Source organism: Hyla sarda, chromosome 2, assembly GCF_029499605.1.
Source record: "Hyla sarda isolate aHylSar1 chromosome 2, aHylSar1.hap1, whole genome shotgun sequence".
NCBI classification, from domain to species: Eukaryota; Metazoa; Chordata; class Amphibia; order Anura; family Hylidae; genus Hyla; species Hyla sarda.
Window position 1 is genome coordinate 317,280,206 of NC_079190.1, and position 17,097 is coordinate 317,297,302.

Below are 17,097 nucleotides of genomic sequence, written 5' to 3' on the forward strand. Positions count from 1 at the left end.
ACTGGTAGAGAAGGATCTGGGTGTACTTGTAGATCACAGACTACAGAATAGCATGCAATGTCAGGCTGCTGCTTCCAAAGCCGGCAGGATATTGTCATGTATAAAAAGAGGCATGGACTCGAGGGGCAGGGACATAATACTCCCCCTTTATAAAGCATTGGTACGGCCTCACCTGGAATATGCTGTTCAGTTTTGGTCGCCTGTTCATAAAAGGGACACTGCGGAGTTGGAAAGGGTGCAGAGACGCGCGACTAAACTAATATGGGGCATGGAACATCTTAGCTATGAGGAGCGATTAAAGGAGTTACAATTGTTTAGTCTTGAGAAGAGACGTTTAAGGGGGGATATGATAAACGTATATAAGTATATAAATGGCCCATACAAAAAATTATGGAGAAAAACTGTTCCAGGTTAAACCCCCCCAAAGGACGAGGGGGCACTCCCTCCGTCTGGAGAAGAAAAGGTTTAGTCTAAAGGGGCGGCACGCCTTCTTTACCGTGAGGACTGTGAATTTATGGAACGGTCTACCTCAGGAACTGGTCACAGCAGGAACAATTAACAGCTTTAAAGCAGGGTTAGATACATTCCTGGAACAAAATAACATTAATGCTTATGCAGAATTATAAAACTACATCCCTTTCCCTTATCCCCTTACATCCTTCCCTTCAATCCCCTGGTTGGACTTGATGGACGTATGTCTTTTTTCAACCATACTAACTATGTAACTATGTAACTATTTGAAGCTGCAGATTTCAAAGTAAACTAATTGACTGAACACAGATTAAAATCTGCAGCTTCAAATAGTGCACATAATATATGCAGAAGATCCTGTATATGTGACCCTACTTTAATAGTATTATACCTATATTTAAGGGGTAACAGTGGGGTGTACAGGGGTGACAGAGGGGCGTACAGGGGTGGCAGACGAGTCTACAGGGGTGACAAAGAGGTGTAGAGGACAAGGAGTGCAGTTTCTGAAGCTGAGTAGGCCTCTTTGGATTCCGGCTCCATGCTCATCAGCGCCGCACCTGCTCTTTCCCCATCATTTTGCTGGGGAATCAGGGGGAAAAAAAATCGCCTGGACATATGGGGGTCAGAGCTGCAGCATCCACGTCCCTACCCCTTGAATTCAACCTTTTTGCACACCCCACCTTACTACTGGGGTGACACACTGTAACAAACCTCCTCCTCATGTAATCTCCTTACTACTGGGGTGACACACTGTAACAAATATCATCCTCTTGTAATCACCTTAATACTATGATGACACACTGTAACCAACCACCTCCTTATGTAATCTCCCTACTACTGGGGTGACACACTGTAACAAACCTCCTCCCCATGTAATGTCCTTACTACTGCGGTGACACACTGTAACAAACCTCCTCCTCATGTAATCTCCTTAATACTGGGGTGACACACTGTAACAACAGGGGTTTCGGGGGCGTTTTGTGGCATGAAGGGGGCTTGAGAGAAAAAAAAAGTGGATTTTTATATTCCTAGAGGGCAAACCCCCCCCCCCCCCCCCCCCCCACACACACACACACACACACAAACTGCGGGGGCTGCGGCCTCTACTACGCCACTGGGTCAATCTAGATATTTAGGAAAGGTGACACTGCTAGCCATGAACTCCTGGTTAAGATTTAAAGGATGTAAAATATGATTGTAAATTGTCTGAAAAAAGGTTGTTTTAATTTCTGATTAAATGTTTTTCTTAACTTAATGAAGGTAAGTTTTAGGAAATTGGATGAGGGCACATTGATTGAGGAAATGGAGTGTAAGCTTTGGGAGTCATTTGGATGGTTGAACAGTTATCATTAGATAAAAGACACTCTTCAACAGTGCATTTTTCAGTGATGGACAGAAGGCAAAAAATGAACTTGGAAGACAAACAGAGAAACACCTGTGGAAATGTGATCCCCAGAAAGCAGCCCCCACCCCCCACAAGTCATAGCCAAGGGCAAGCTATAATTCATAGAAATATTTTGGTGCAGATTCCCCTCCTCCTCCTCTCAGGGCTGCATCTTATTTCAAAGGCAGACAAACAACACACTCTTCTGTGTGGCATCTCCAGCCTTAAATCTCCCTTTCTTCACATTCTTGTAACTTGACACGCCAGTCCTGTATCTGACCCCTGTATGGGGCTTGAGGAGGTAGGCAGGTTTAAAGGGCTGTCGAATTTTAACTCTCACCTTCCCACGTCATTACTTTGCCACGTCAAATGTACTTTAGAGGACTCTATAAATAAAGTTAATGCAACAGGTGAAGGGGTGAAAAACTAAATATCGAGATTTTTTACAAGAATTTTTAGAATAATAGTTTAATTAATTTGTATCCAGTTAAACATTTTTAAATATTTTAATGATAGTTAAGTAACACTTTTTTCTGATCTTGCCCAACTATTTATTATTTCTATTCATTTGGTGTTGATTAAATAACATAATATAGCATACCAATATATTGTGCAATATTATCAAACAGAACTACCTCTGCTTATCAGATGTGAAAGAACCGCATTATGTGCAGAGAAACAAAAAAACCTTTATAGAAATGATATGCATATACAAGGTAAATAAAGCTGAATGACCTTTTATTAACTTGGTCATCTGCAGATAGGAGCAAACTTACCATACACCCATTATTCATATCATTAAAATCATCTGCCGAATATTACTCCACAAGGTCTCTGAAGATGTCCTGTGCTCTCTGATACCAATAGGTTACCAGTATGTCACTTAACCCCTTAAGGACTTAGCACTTTTTCAACTTAAAGGGGTATTCCGCCCCTAGACATTTTATCCCCTATCCAAAGGATAGGGGATAAGATGTCAGATCGCCGCAGTGCCGCAGCTGGGGACCCCTGGGATCCCCGCTGCGGCACCGCGCTATCATTACAGCACAGAGCGAGTTCTGCACGTAATGATGGGCGGTACAGGGGCCGGAGCATCGTTATGTCATGGTTCCGCCCCTTGTGATGTCACGGCCCGCCCCTTTCAATACAAGTCTATGGGAGGGGGCGTGGCGGTCGTCACGCCCCCTCCCATAGACTTGCATTAACCCCTTAAGGACTGAGCCCTTTTTCACCTTAAGGACTCGGCCATTTTTTGCAAATCTGACCACTGTCACTTTAAACATTAATAACTCTGGAATGCTTTTACTTATCATTCTGATTCCGAGATTGTTTTTTCGTGACATATTCTACTTTAACGTAGTGGTAAAAAATTTGTGGTAACTTGCATCCTTTCTTGGTGAAAAATCCCCAAATTTGATGAAAAATTAGAAAATTTAGCATTTTCCTAACTTTGAAGCTCTCTGCTTGTAAGGAAAATGGATATTCCAAATAATATTTTTTTTTTATTCACATATACAATATGTCTACTTTATGTTTGCATCATAACATTGATGAGTTTTTACTTTTGGAAGACACCAGAGGGCTTCAAAGTTCCGCAGCAATTTTCCAATTTTTCACAAAATTTTGAAACTCGCTTTTTTTCAGGGACCAGTTCAGGTTTGAAGTGGATTTCAAGGGTCTTCATATTAGAAATACCCCATAAATGACCCCATTATAAAAACTGCACCCCCGAAAGTATTAAAAATGACATTCAGTAAGCGTTTTAACCCTTTACAGGTTTCACAGGAATAGCAGCAAAGTGAAGGAGAAAATTCACAATCTTCATTTTTTACACTCGCATGTTCTTGTAGACCCAATTTTTTTATTTTTGCAAGGGGTAAAAAGGAGAAAATTTTTACTTGTATTTGAAACCCAATTTCTCTCGAGTAAGGACATATCTCATATGTCTATGTAAAGTGTTCGGCGGCCGCAGTAGAGGGCTCAGAAGGGAAGGAGCGTCAAATGGTTTTTGGGGGGCATGTCACCTTTAGGAAGCCCCTATGGTGCCAGAACAGCAAAAAAAAAACACATGGCATACCATTTTGGAAACTAGACCCCTCGGGGAACGTAACAAGGGGTAATGTGACCCTTAATACCCCACAGGTGATTCACGACTTTTGCATATGTAAAAAAAATAAAAACATTTTTACCTAAAATGCTTGGTTTCCCTAAAGTTTTACATTTTTAAAAAGGGTAATAGCAGAAAATACCCCCCAAAATTTGAAGCCCAATTTCTCCCGATTCAGAAAACACCCCATATGGGGGTGAAAAGTGCTCTGCTGGCGCACTACAGGTCTCAGAAGAGAAGGAGTCACATTTGGCTTTTTTGAAGGAAATTTTGCTCTGGGGGCATGCCGCATTTAGGAAGCCCCTATGTTGCCAGGACAGCAAAAAAAAACCACATGGCATACCATTTTGGAAACTAGACCCCTCGGGGAACGTAACAAGGGGTAAAGTGAACCTTAATATCCTACAGGTGTTTCACGACTTTTGCATATGTAAAAAAAAATAAAAAAAATTTACCTAAAATGCTTGGTTTCCCAAAAATTTTACATTTTTAAAAAGGGTAAAAGCAGAAAACACCCCCCAAAATTTGAAGCCCAATTTCTCCCGAGTACGGCGATACCCCATATGTGACCCTTAACTGTTGCCTTGAAATACGACAGGGCTCCAAAGTGAGAGCGCCATGCGCATTTGAGGCCTAAATTAGGGATTGCATAGGGGTGGACATAGGGGAATTCTACGCCAGTGATTCCCAAACAGGGTGCCTCCAGCTGTTGCAAAACTCCCAGCATGCTTGGACAGTCAACGGCTGTCCGACAATACTGGGAGTTGTTGTTTTGCAACAGCTGGAGGCTCCGTTTTGGAAACCGTGGCGTACCAGACGTTTTTCATTTTTATTGGGGAGGGGAGGGGGGCTGTATAGGGGTATGTGTATACGTAGTGTTTTTTACTTTTTATTTTATTTTTTGTTAGTGTAGTGTAGTGTTTTTAGGGTACAGTCGCACGGGCGGGGGTTCACAGTAGTTTCTCGCTGGCAGTTTGAGCTGTTGCAGAAAATTTGCTGCAGTTCAAACATGCAGCCCGATACTTACTGTAAGCCTCCGCCCATGTGAGTGTACCCTGTACATTCACATTGGGGGGGACATCCAGCTGTTGCAAAACTACAACTCCCAGCATGCGCTGACAGACTGTACATGCTGAGAGTTTTAGTTTTGCAACAGCTGTAGGCACACTGGTTATGTATCACGGAGTTTGTGACCTTACTCAGTGTTTCAAAACCAGTGTGCCTCCAGCTGTTGCAAAACTACAACTCCCAGCATGTACGGTGCATGGTGTAAGGTGACTGCTGGGAGTTGTAGTTTGCAACAGCTGGAGGCACACCGGTCGTGAAACACTGAGTTAGGTAAAAAAAAAACTCTAAGTTTCACAACCAGTGTGCCTTCAGCTGTTGCAAAACTACAACTCTCAGCAGTCACCGACAGCCAACGGGCATGCTGGGAGTTGTAGTTATACAACAGCTGAAGGTACACTTTTCCATAGAAAAAATGTGCCTCCAGCTGTTGCAAAACCATAAGTCCCAGCATGCCCATAAGGGAATGCTGGGAGTTGTGGTGGTCTGCCTCCTGCTGTTGCATAACTACAGCTCCCAGCATGCCCTTTTTGCATGCTGGGAGCTGTTGCTAAGCAACAGCAGGAGGCTGTAACTCACCTCCTGCTGCTGCTGCTCCATCGCAGGTTGTCCCTCGCCGCCGCAGTCGCTCCTGGGGCCCCGATCCCAACATGGACGCCGGGGATCGGGGTCCCCAGCACCCGGGGTCGTCTTCCCGCACCCGCTCACGCCCTCCGGAAGAGGGGCGGAGCGGGTGCGGGAGTGACGCCCGTAGCAGGCGCCCTGATTGGTCGGCCGGTAATCCGGCCGACGAATCAGGGCGATCGTGAGGTGGCACCAGTGCCACCTCACCCCTGCAGGCTCTGGCTGTTCGGGGCCGTCAGAGACGGCCCCGAACAGCCAGTAATTCCGGGTCACTGGAGACCCGATTGACCCGGAATCGCCGCAGATCGCTGGACTGAATTGTCCAGCGATCTGCGGCCATCGCCGACATGTGGGGGCATAATGACCCCCCTGGGCGATATGCCGGGATGCCTGCTGAACGATTTCAGCAGGCATCCGGCTCCGGTCCCCAACCGGCTAGCGGTGGGGACCGGAATTCCCACGGGCGTATGGATAGGCCCTGCGTCCTTAAGGACTCGGAATGCAGGGCGTATCCATACCCCCTGCGTCCTTAAGAGGTTAAGGGGACGGGCCGTGATGTCACGAGGGGCGGAGCCATGACGTCACGCTGCTCCGTCCCCCGTATCGCCTGTCATTAAGCACAGAGCGAACTCGCTCTGTGCTGTAATGATAGCGCGGTGCCGCAGCGGGGATCCCGGGGGTCCCCAGTAGGGGGCCTGCGGCGATCTGACATTTTATCCCCTATCCTTTGGATAGGGAATAAAATGTCTAGGGGAGGAATACCCCTTTAAGGACTCAGACGTTTTTTGCAATTCTGACCACTGTCACTTTAAACATTAATAACTCTGGAATGTTTTAGTTATCATTCTGATTCAGAGATTTTTTTTTGTGACATATTCTACTTTAACATAGTGGTAAAATTTTGTGGTAACTTGCATCCTTTCTTGGTGAAAAATCCGTAAATTTGATGAAAAAAATGAAAATTTTGCATTCTTCTAACTTTGAAGCACTCTGCTTGTAAGGAAAATCGATATTCCAAATAATTTTTTTTGGTTCACATATACAATATGTCTACTTTATGTTTGCATCATAACATTTATGAGTTTTTACTTTTGGAAGACACCAGAGGGCTTCAAAGTTCAGCAGCAATTTTCTAATTTTTCACAAAATTTTTAAACTCGATATTTTTCAGGGACCAGTTCAGCTTTGAAGTGGATTTGAAGGGTCTTCATATTAGAAATACCCCACAAATGACCCCATTATAAAAACTGCACCCCCCCAAAGTATTCAAAATGACATTCAGTCAGGGTTTTAACCCTTTAGGTGTTTCACAGGAATAGCAGCAAAGTGAAGGAGAAAATTCAAAATCTTAATTTTTTTACACTCATGTTCTTGTAGACAAAATTTTTGCAAGTGGTAAAAGGAGAAAATTTTTACTTGTATTTGTAGCCCAATTTCTCTCGAGTAAGCACATACCTCATATGTCTATGTAAAGTGTTCGGCGGGCGCAGTAGAGGGCTCTGAAGGGAAGGAGCGACAAGGGGATTTTGGAGAGAACATTTTTCTGAAATGGTTTTTGGGGGGCATGTCACATTTAGGAAGCCCTTATGGTGCCAGAACAGCAAAAAATAAAAAAACACATGGCATACCATTTTGGAAACTAGACCCCTCGGGGAATGTAACATGGGATAAAGTGAACCTTAATACCCCACAGGTGTTTCATGACTTTTGCACATGTAAAAAAAAATGCTTGGTTTCCCAAAAATTTTTAATTTTTACAAAGGGTCAAAGCAGAAAATACCCCCCAAAATTTGAAGCCCAATTTCTCCCGATTCAGAAAACACCCCATTTGGGGTTGAAAAGTGCTCTACTGGCGCACTACAGGTCTCAGAAGAGGAGTAGTCCAATTTGGCTTTTTGGAAGCAAATTTTGCTCTGGGGGCATGCCGCATTTAGGAAGCCCCTATGGTGCCAGGACAGCAAAAAAAAAAAACCCACATGGCAGTATATTTTGGAAACTAGACCCCTCGGAGGAACGTAACAGTGTTACAGTGAGTACTTACACCTCACAGGTTTTTTGAACAGTGGGCCGTAAAAGTGAAAAATTTGATTTTTTGCACTATATTGATAGTGTTACCCCAAATGTTTCATTTTCCCATTGGGTAATAGGGCAAAAGGCCCCCAAAATTTGTAGAATGATTTCGTCTGAGATACAAAAATACCACATATGTGGATGTAAATTGCTCTGTGGACGCACTGCAATGCTCAGAATAGAAGGAGTGAAATTTTGTTGAAATTGAAGTCGGGGGTCATGTGCATTTATATAGCCCCCATAACAGCCAAAAAAAAAACATGTGACACCATTTTAGAAACTACACCCCTCAATGAACGTAACAAAGGGTACAGTGGGAAATAACACCTCACAGGTTTTTTGAACAGTGGGCCATAAATTGAAAAATTAGATTTTTTTACAGTAAAATGCTGGGGTTACCCAATTTTTAACATATTCACAAGGGGTAATATGAGATATTGGGTTACATATTATGAAGGGCTTTTCCCCCTGACTATAAAAATACATCCACATATGGGGTAACGTGCTGGGTGGGCGCACAACAAGGCTCAGGAGTCATAGAGGTCACTTTGTATTTGTGGCCTATGGCATATCAGTAGCTGACGGTTACATTCCGAGGAAAATACAAAAATGAAACACCCACATGTGACACCATTACAGAAAGTACCCACCCTGAGGAATGGGTATAGGGGTAAAGAGGACATTTTGAACGCACGGGTGTTTCCTAAATTTTTTTCCAGGAATGGATGAAGGGTAGCTTTTGAAAATTGCAATTTTCAACCTATGCTCTGCTTCATCTTTCTGGGAACAACTAACATGTGACTCCGAATTGTCTCCTGGAAATACGACTCTTCGCATTGGAGGCGGATGTTTGTTACGGACCTGACAGTAACATACATTCAGAGGAAAATACAAGAAAGGAACACCCACATGTGAGAATACTACAAACAGTACACCCCCTAGGGAAGGTGTATAGGGTGAAGTGGAGATTTGGAACAGACGGGTGTTCCCTTCATTTATTTTCCAGGAATGGATGAAGTGTACTATGGGGGAAAGAAAATTGCAATTTTATTACTGATATGCCAATTATTTTCCCAGAATGATGACCCAGAGTACAGCCAAAAGTAAAAAGGATGCAAGCCCCAAACCCTATACTCTGAATCATCATTCTGGGAAGGGGATGTGGGGCCGTCCCTATTCTGTTACCTCAAATGCGCAACCCGCTCAGGTGGGGAGAGAGAGCGTTGCGCATTTGAGGAAACTGCAAACCTCCAATGCTGTTGACTCTGTGTTCCATGACCCATTTTTTAGGGGGAAGAAAAAAAAAATATATTGGGGTATTGGGAAAAAGGTTTTTTTTCTTTTTTTTTTTTTGGGGGGGGGGGGGGGGGGGGGAGGGGATTTTGGTATAAAATTTGGAAGTCAATGTACCCTGGACTGGTACATTGGAGCCAAATTCTGGGGAATGAAAATTAGGGCAAAGGATGGAAAATTTTGTACTCCATGGAAGTGTGATACTCCCTGAAGCAGCCTATGCAGAGGCCCGGATTATCTGGGCAAGTGTCACACTGAATGGTGGTGTCCCTCCATCTCCCCTTCCTGTGACACACTCTGCATTTCTTCTGGGTTCGTCCCGACCTTCTAGTGTTGGGGATCACACCAGGAAAGTGTTGGCCCGGGACGATCCGGGGACCTAAAGTTCCAGAGGTGCTCTGACCCGCTCCTTGGCAGTCACCAAAGATGAGGGCCCTTAGAACTTCCTCTTGGAACTGCAGGTATGTCCCTGTGTTGCCAGCGTACTTGTACAGTATAAAAGTTGTACATGGCAACCTGTACCATGTAAACCGCAACCTTTTTATACCATACACGTGTTTTCCGCATGGCATCATATGGCTTGAGGACTTGATCAGAAAGATCAACTCCCCCCATATACCGATTGTAGTCCAGAATACAATCGGACTTGAGGACTGGTCCCGTGGTACCTCGCACAGGGACAGGGGTGCTGAGGTTCCCATGAATAGTGGTGAGCATAAGGACATCCCTCTTGTCCTTATACCGGACCAACAACAGGTTCTCATGGGAAAAGGCACGGGACTCACCCCAGGGAATAGGAGCATGTAGGGGATGGGGCAGAAGGCCTCTTTGATTCTTCCGGACTGTCCCACAAGCGACCGTGGATCTGGTGGCGAGGGATGTGAAGAGAGAGATCCTAGTATAAAAGTTATCCACGTAAAGGTGGTAACATATATCTAACAATGGGTGCAAAAGGCCCCAAACGATTTTCCCGCTAACACCCAGAGTGGGGAGACATTCTGGGGGTTCAAAACGGGAATCTCGTCCCTCATACACTATAAACTTGCAAGTGTACCCGGAGGTACTCTCGCAAAGTTTATACATCTTCACACCATACCGCGCTCGCTTGGTCAGGATGTATTGCTGGAAGCTGAGTCTCCCCTTGAAGCTGATGAGAGACTCATCAATAGAGACCTCCCGCCCCGGGACATAGGCCTCCCAAAATCTGGCCCCAAAGTGATTGATGACCGGCCTGATTTTATACAGGCGGTCATACGCAGGATCAGTTCGGGGGGGACTTGCCGCATTATCAGCATAATGCAAACATCTCCGAATGGCCTCGAACCGGGAATGTGCCATGGCCATATTGTAGAGCGGGGTCAGATAGAAAATGTCCCCACTCCAATATTGCCTGACACTGGGTTTTTTAACTAGACCCATATGCAGCACGAGGCCCCAAAAGGTCCTCATTTCGGCTGCATCGACTGGAGTCCAGCCGACGGGTCTAGCTAAAAATGAGCCCGGGTTAGCGGCGACGAACTGTTGGGCGTACAGATTCGTCTGTGTAACCATCAAATTAACAAAGTCGTCACTGAAAAAATGACCGAAAAAGTCCTTTTCAGTAAAGCCGACAATGTTAATTTAGATTCCTGAGTCGCCAACAAACTCAGGAATCACGGGCTTGAGGTCCGTTGGCTGAGTCCAGACAAGTTCTCCGGTACGATGTACCAGTGAACTTGGCTGGGGGGCTTCACTAGTATGAGCGCCAGGGGGACTCATACTAGCATGGGGCACAGGGTCAAGGGCAGAGGAGGTTTGCGGCGCCGCACGGCGGCGTCTCCGCCGCCTTGGTGGCTCATCATCAGAACTAGATGATGAGGAGGACGATGAAATAAGGAAGGTGGGGTCTTTATCGTCCTCTGAGATGCTTTCAGAGTCGGAGGCAATTATGGCATATGCCTCCTCCGCCGAAAACTCTCTGCGGGCCATTTCCCTACTCTAATGTGGATACAGGGTGTGTGTGTGGGGGGAACTTTATTTGTGTATGTGCTGTGTGTGGTGCGATACTACCTCCCTAACCCGCCCTAACCTAACTAAACTGAACTAACCCGCCCTAACAGAAAATAAAAAAATATATAAAAAGGGGACTCCAAAAAAAAAAAAAAAAAAAAAAAAAAGGGACTTCTAGCGCAAAAAAAAGCCCTGCTCCAAAAAAAAGAGTTAATCTAATCAGTGGTGTGCGCACCGATTAGCGCTTGTGGCGGCTGGGGGCGCAGAAGTCAGTGGGGGTCCGGCCATTCAGCCCAGAACAGTGGCTGGTGGCTTGTACACAGACCCCCACACAAAAAACCCGAAAAATAAAATAAAAAAATGCTTAACCCCGAAAAAATGCACCCACCTGAACCCCAAAAAAACGCTGATCAGTGATAAATCACTGATAGCGGTGGGACAGGCTGCACACACAGGTACGGTCTGTCCACACAGTACACGCCTGCTACTGGTGGCACAGACCGCCTATGGGTGCAAAAAAGCGCTAGAAAACCCGAAAAAAAAGCACTGGCACCACAAAAAAAAACGCTGCTCAGTACTACGGGACTGATCAGCGGCGGGTGGGCTTTAACAAACGGTGGCGGACCGCTCTTTTATAACTAAGAGGGTCCGCACACACGCTTAGGGAAAAAAAATAAAGATCTGCGCCAAAAAAAAAACGCTGGCGGCAGACCGCAGCGACCCAGCAGGGCCGGGGTCACGCAGCTAAAGGTGCTACGGACCCACGGACACCCACTGAGGTACGCTGGAAAAAAAAAATACCCTTTTTTTTTTAACCCTAACCTGTCCCTACCTAATTTAAAGCTATCCCTGGGGATTTCTGTGCCAAGGGGCAACAGAAAGGGGGCAAGGGGCACTTTTTATTTACTGAGGGGATGGTGGCCACCCAATCACAACTGTACTGAGGGGGGTGACCACAATGCCAGCCCCCAGTACAGCACGGATGGTGATTGGTGGTGTATATTACACCACCATTCATCATCTATATCCGGGTCACAGGGTCACACGTGACCCTGATGACCCGGAACCGCTGCAGAACGCCGGTAAGTAGTTACCGGCGCCCTGCAGCGATCGCCGGTATAGGAGGTCCTCCGGACCTCCTCCGACACACTGCCGGGATGTCTCAGGGGTGTGGAAATAAAAAAAAAAACTACTTGTCCAAGGGACTAAAGCGGAACACAATCTACATGTCCCTAAAGAAAATCCACTTGTCCTGGTAGATAAAATAATTTTCACCAAAATAGTCTGATCCCCCCCCCCCCACTAGACCACCAGGGATGGATATAAGATCCTTTAGACAGCGGTGATCTAATGGTTTAATAGGCGATCGCAGTATGTCAGGCTATTAGAGGCGGGAGAGCTGTAGCTCCTCTTACCCCCCAGACAAGCCCAGATAAGTCTAGATGTAACTTTTTGATCACCTTATAAAAAAAATTCTCATATGAAGTGACTAAAAATGAACAATTCTGGACTATTTTTTACATTTACACCGTTCACCGTACGGTTTAATTAACATTATATTTTAATAGTCTGGACATTTCCACATGCAGCGATACCACTTATGTTTATTTTTGTACATTATTTTTATTTAAAGAAAATTGGAAACTTTTATTAGGAAAGGGGCTTATTCACATATATACGCACTTTTTAAAATATTTTAATCACTATTTTTCACTCTCAATAGGGACTTATGTGTTACTGGGGGGGGGGGGATGTTCTGCTTCTCCAGTTTATATGGTGCATTTTGTGTCAGAAAATGCTGGAAGTTGCATTTAGTTAGTAGATAACTACAACTCCCAGCATGCCCTGATACAGCCTATGGTTCTGTGGGTGTTGCAGCATGTTGCACTGTATAGTAGTACAGTTAAGGTTATTGTGGAACATGCTGGGAGTTGTAGTTTTGGTTTGTGTCAGCTGCAGAGCCATAGTCTGTGTCAAGGAATACTGGGAATTACAGTTAGTAACTACAACACCCAGCATGCCCTGATGCAGCCTATAGCTCTGCAGCTGACCTGAACCAAAACTACAACTCCCAGCATGTTACACTTTATAGTTCTACAGTTTAGGTTATGGTGCAACATTCTGGGAGTTGTAGTTTTGGTTCGGGAGTTTTTGTGTGCATCCGTGGGGCTCTTGGTCGTCGGGTGAGTATGAAGGGGCAGGATTCTGGGGGTGCAATTTAGTGCGGGTGCCACTAAAAATAAATAAAATTAGATGGCACAACTGCCCTAATGCCCGACGTGACAGTCCGCTCCTATACAAAACATTCATGCATACACATCAGACATGCACCAGCCACTGCCCCCATATCATACATACACACACCTGCCACTGCCCCTCCCCCCACATCATACATTACATACACACACTCACACCATACATATACACCATACATATGCACACATCATACATACACCTGCCGCTGCCCCCCCCATCATACATCACATACATACACATCACACTTAGACATTATACACACATCATACATTACATACACATCACACATAGACATTATACACACATCATACATTACATACACATCACACACAGACATCATACATTACATACACATCACACATAGACATCATACACACATCATACATTACATACACATCACACAGACATCATACACACATTATACATTATATACACATCACACATAGACATCATACACACATACACTCACACCATACATATCCACCAGTGTTTCCCAACCAGGGTGCCTCCAGCTGTTGCAAAACTACAACTCCCAGCATGCCCAGGGCATGCTGGGAGTTGTAGTTTTGCAACAGCTGGAGGCACCCTGGTTGGGAAACACTGATATACACCATCCTCCCCCATCATACATTACATACACATCACACATACACTCACACAATACATATACAACCACCCTTCCTGCCGCCGCCTGTATTCTTGGTCTCCTCACCTGAGCCGCCATGAGTGGACATCAGAGCTGTAGTCCCGGCCGGTGTGAGGTGAGATTTCCGTCCTCCCCCTCACCCCCTGCTCTGTGTTTTCCCCGTGAAAACAAGCAACCTCCCCGTGGTGGATTAGGTCCTGTCTAGACAGAGCAGGGGAGGGGGAGGGGTAGAGCTGTGTGCGGGGGATGGAGCTGTGCACGGAGCTGTCTACATCCTCTCTCTCCCCCTGCTGTGTCTTCTTGTGTAGAGCTGCATCCTCCGGGAGGGGAGATAAGGGGGCTCTGCAGTCAGCTGGAGGCCGCCGCCCCCTCCATACACTCTGAGAGCTGGTGTGAGGTGGAGACTTCCATCCGCTCCTGCGCCTCACACCGACACACAGAAAAATAAGGGGGACGTCGGTCTGTCCCTGCCCGATACAGGGCTAAATCTATAAACAATTCACCTGCCCGGCACCCAAAACTACTTGTCCCGGGCGTCGGGCTATAGGATTTCCACATCCCTGTGTCTGCTGATTTCATGAAATCAATTCAATCAGCAGACATCCGGCTCCGATCCCCGCCCGGCGAGCGGCAGGGAACGGAATCACAGCGCTCATCTGAATTGACGAGCGATGCGCTGCGATCGCTGACATGGGGGGGTCATCATGACCCCCCTGGGCGATATGCCGCGATGCCTGCTGAACGATTCCAGCAGGCATCAGGCACCGGCTCCCCTCCAGCTAGCGGCGGGGGGCCGGGATTTGACAGGACGTACTCAAACGTCCTGAGTCCTTAAGGACTCGGAAAATGGGCCGTTTGAGTGCGTCCTGCGTCCTTAAGGGGTTAAACAGGACCCATCAACTCCTAGGAAACCTCAGTAGGTATATTTTGTCAAATGCTGGATGTGTCCACTTTAGGAAAGGTGGTGGTGGTGGTTGGGGTGGTGGGCTATGTATACCTCATACACAGAAGAGAATACATGCTTTCTTACATTATAGTAATGCTATTATACAAACAGGTATGTTAGATTGATTCCTGCAGGGCCGGACTGGCCATCGGGCACGCCGGGCCGTCTGTGGGCTGGGCCCGGGGTGGACTGACTGTACAGGCATTCAAGCACTACAAGCATTCAAGTTGGGGGCTGGCATCACATTTTTTTTTTTTTTTTTTTTTTTTTTATTAGTTACTGGGGCCAGGCCCGACCCTGCCCTGCTCTGGCCCTGATCGGCCACAGGAGGTGGCACTGACATGGGGAGCCACATTGCAGCCAGTGTACAGCCCTGGCTGCTGGTATGAGATGTGCCTGCACGTGGCACGTCAGTACCCAGCAGACATTAGAAGATGCCGGCCAATGACGTTGGCCGACGTGTCCCTACCTCTCCCTGCCCAGCGCAGCATTAGAGGAACTGCTGCCAGCAACAGTAATTACACATGATGTATTTACTTATGAGGGCTGTTTATATGAGGATGGGGGCTGTGTATATGTGTGTATGGAGGGCTGTGTATATGGAGGGCTGCGCATATGAGGATGGGGGCTGTGTGTATGGAGGGCTGTCTATACGGGGATAGGCTGCGTATGTATATGGGGCTGCATATGTGTGTATATGGGTGCTGCGTATGTGTGTATATGGGGGGCTGTGTATGTGTGTGCAGGGCTGCCATCAGAAATTTTGGGGCCCCTTATACAGCTCAAGGCCTGGGCCCCACCACCACCACCCGACCTCTCCCCACCTGAATTAACTGTGGGTCCTATCTGCTGATAGCAGTTGGGACCTACTGGGTAAGAAGTGTGCTCAGGTCGTGAGCGCGCGTCAAACTGGGAGAATGGAACCAGGGCGTACAGGTACGCCCTTGGTCCTTAATAGGTCCTGCTATATTATAGTCTGTCAGTGTTGCTTTATATTGTTTGGGTAGGCCCCTTTGTTAAAGGAGTACTCTAGTGCCGACTATTCCTCCTCCGTTGTGCCAGGGCTGAAATTTTTTTTTAAAATAAACTTTCACTCCCTTTCCTCTGTTCCCCCTGAGCGCTGCTAGAGCTGATTGGCGCTCAGCCTATCACCGGCCACAGCGATGTCACGCCTCTGGGGGAACGGAGGAAGGTGAGTGAAAGTTTTTTTCTTTTTCAGCCCGGGCACAATGGATGAGGAATACTCGGTACCATTATGGGGGCAACTATTAACAGAGGGGCTTACCTAAACCTTATGGGGGCAGCTATTAGAAGAGGGGCCTACCCAAACTTTATGGGGCCCCAAATAGTTTGGGTAGGCCCCCATATAGTTGTTGTAGGCCCCTCTCAAAGGGGCCTACAACTATATGAGGGGGCAACTATCAGCTAAAAAGGCCTACAAAAACTATATGGGGGCAACTTGCTCAATATAGTTGTTTTAAGCCCCTCTCTGCTGCTAACTGTTGCCCCCATATAGTTGTAGGCCTCAGTCCTTGCCACCCAGACTGCAGGCCCCGCCACATGGTTCTGCCCCAGCTCCAGTCATACATTTTTTTTTTTTTAACTTAATACCCTCTGCTCCGTGCGACTGTGCCGGCCCGCCGGCCTCCTCAGGGCAGGCTCTTCCTTTGCGCGGCTCCGGTCTGTCAGACAGACTTCTGCTCCACACCGCTGCGCTGGCCTACTCTTCCGGACTCTGTGGTCACGTGACGTCAGGGCCGACGTCAGCGTGCAGAGCGCAGCGGACGTACCTCCCAGCGACCACTGCTACAGATTTAAAGAGACAGTGACTGCCGGCCTGGAGCAGAGGTACGTGCTGTGCAGCAGCAGCCCCGCCGCGTGTGATCTGTGACTGATTTGACTGACTGTACAGAGTACAGTAAGTCAATCAGTCAGTGTACAATGTGTTGGCCCCAGCAGTCAGTGAGTGACAATGTGTTGGCCCCAGCAGTCAGTGAGTGACAATCACTCACTGACATTGAAACATTTTTTTTTGTAGGAACAGGCCGGGCCCCCTACAGGGATATCAGTTGTAACCCCCTCATAACGGCCCTGTGTGTGTGTGTGTGTGTGTGTGTGTGTGTGTATGAAGGGCTGTGTATGGAAACAGTGTATGTGTGTATTTGGGGCTGTGTGTGCATTACCTTAGGGACATGGGGAGATATATTTGTCATCCTGAAACCCTAATTGTCTGTTTTTACCCACAG

The 17,097-nt window shown here is 46.6% G+C and overlaps 1 long non-coding RNA gene across 5 annotated transcripts in view; it reads right to left on the minus strand.

Annotated features, from left to right (window-relative positions):
• The window catches only part of LOC130356352 (uncharacterized), a 291,928-nt gene extending 275,332 nt beyond the window's left edge, over positions 1-16,596 (minus strand). For all 5 annotated transcript variants that reach the window (XR_008888857.1, XR_008888859.1, XR_008888858.1 and 2 more), the window contains exon 1: positions 16,463-16,596. This is a non-coding gene — a long non-coding RNA (uncharacterized LOC130356352). The remainder of the gene's footprint in view (positions 1-16,462) is intronic.
• Positions 16,597-17,097: the final 501 nt, after the last annotated feature.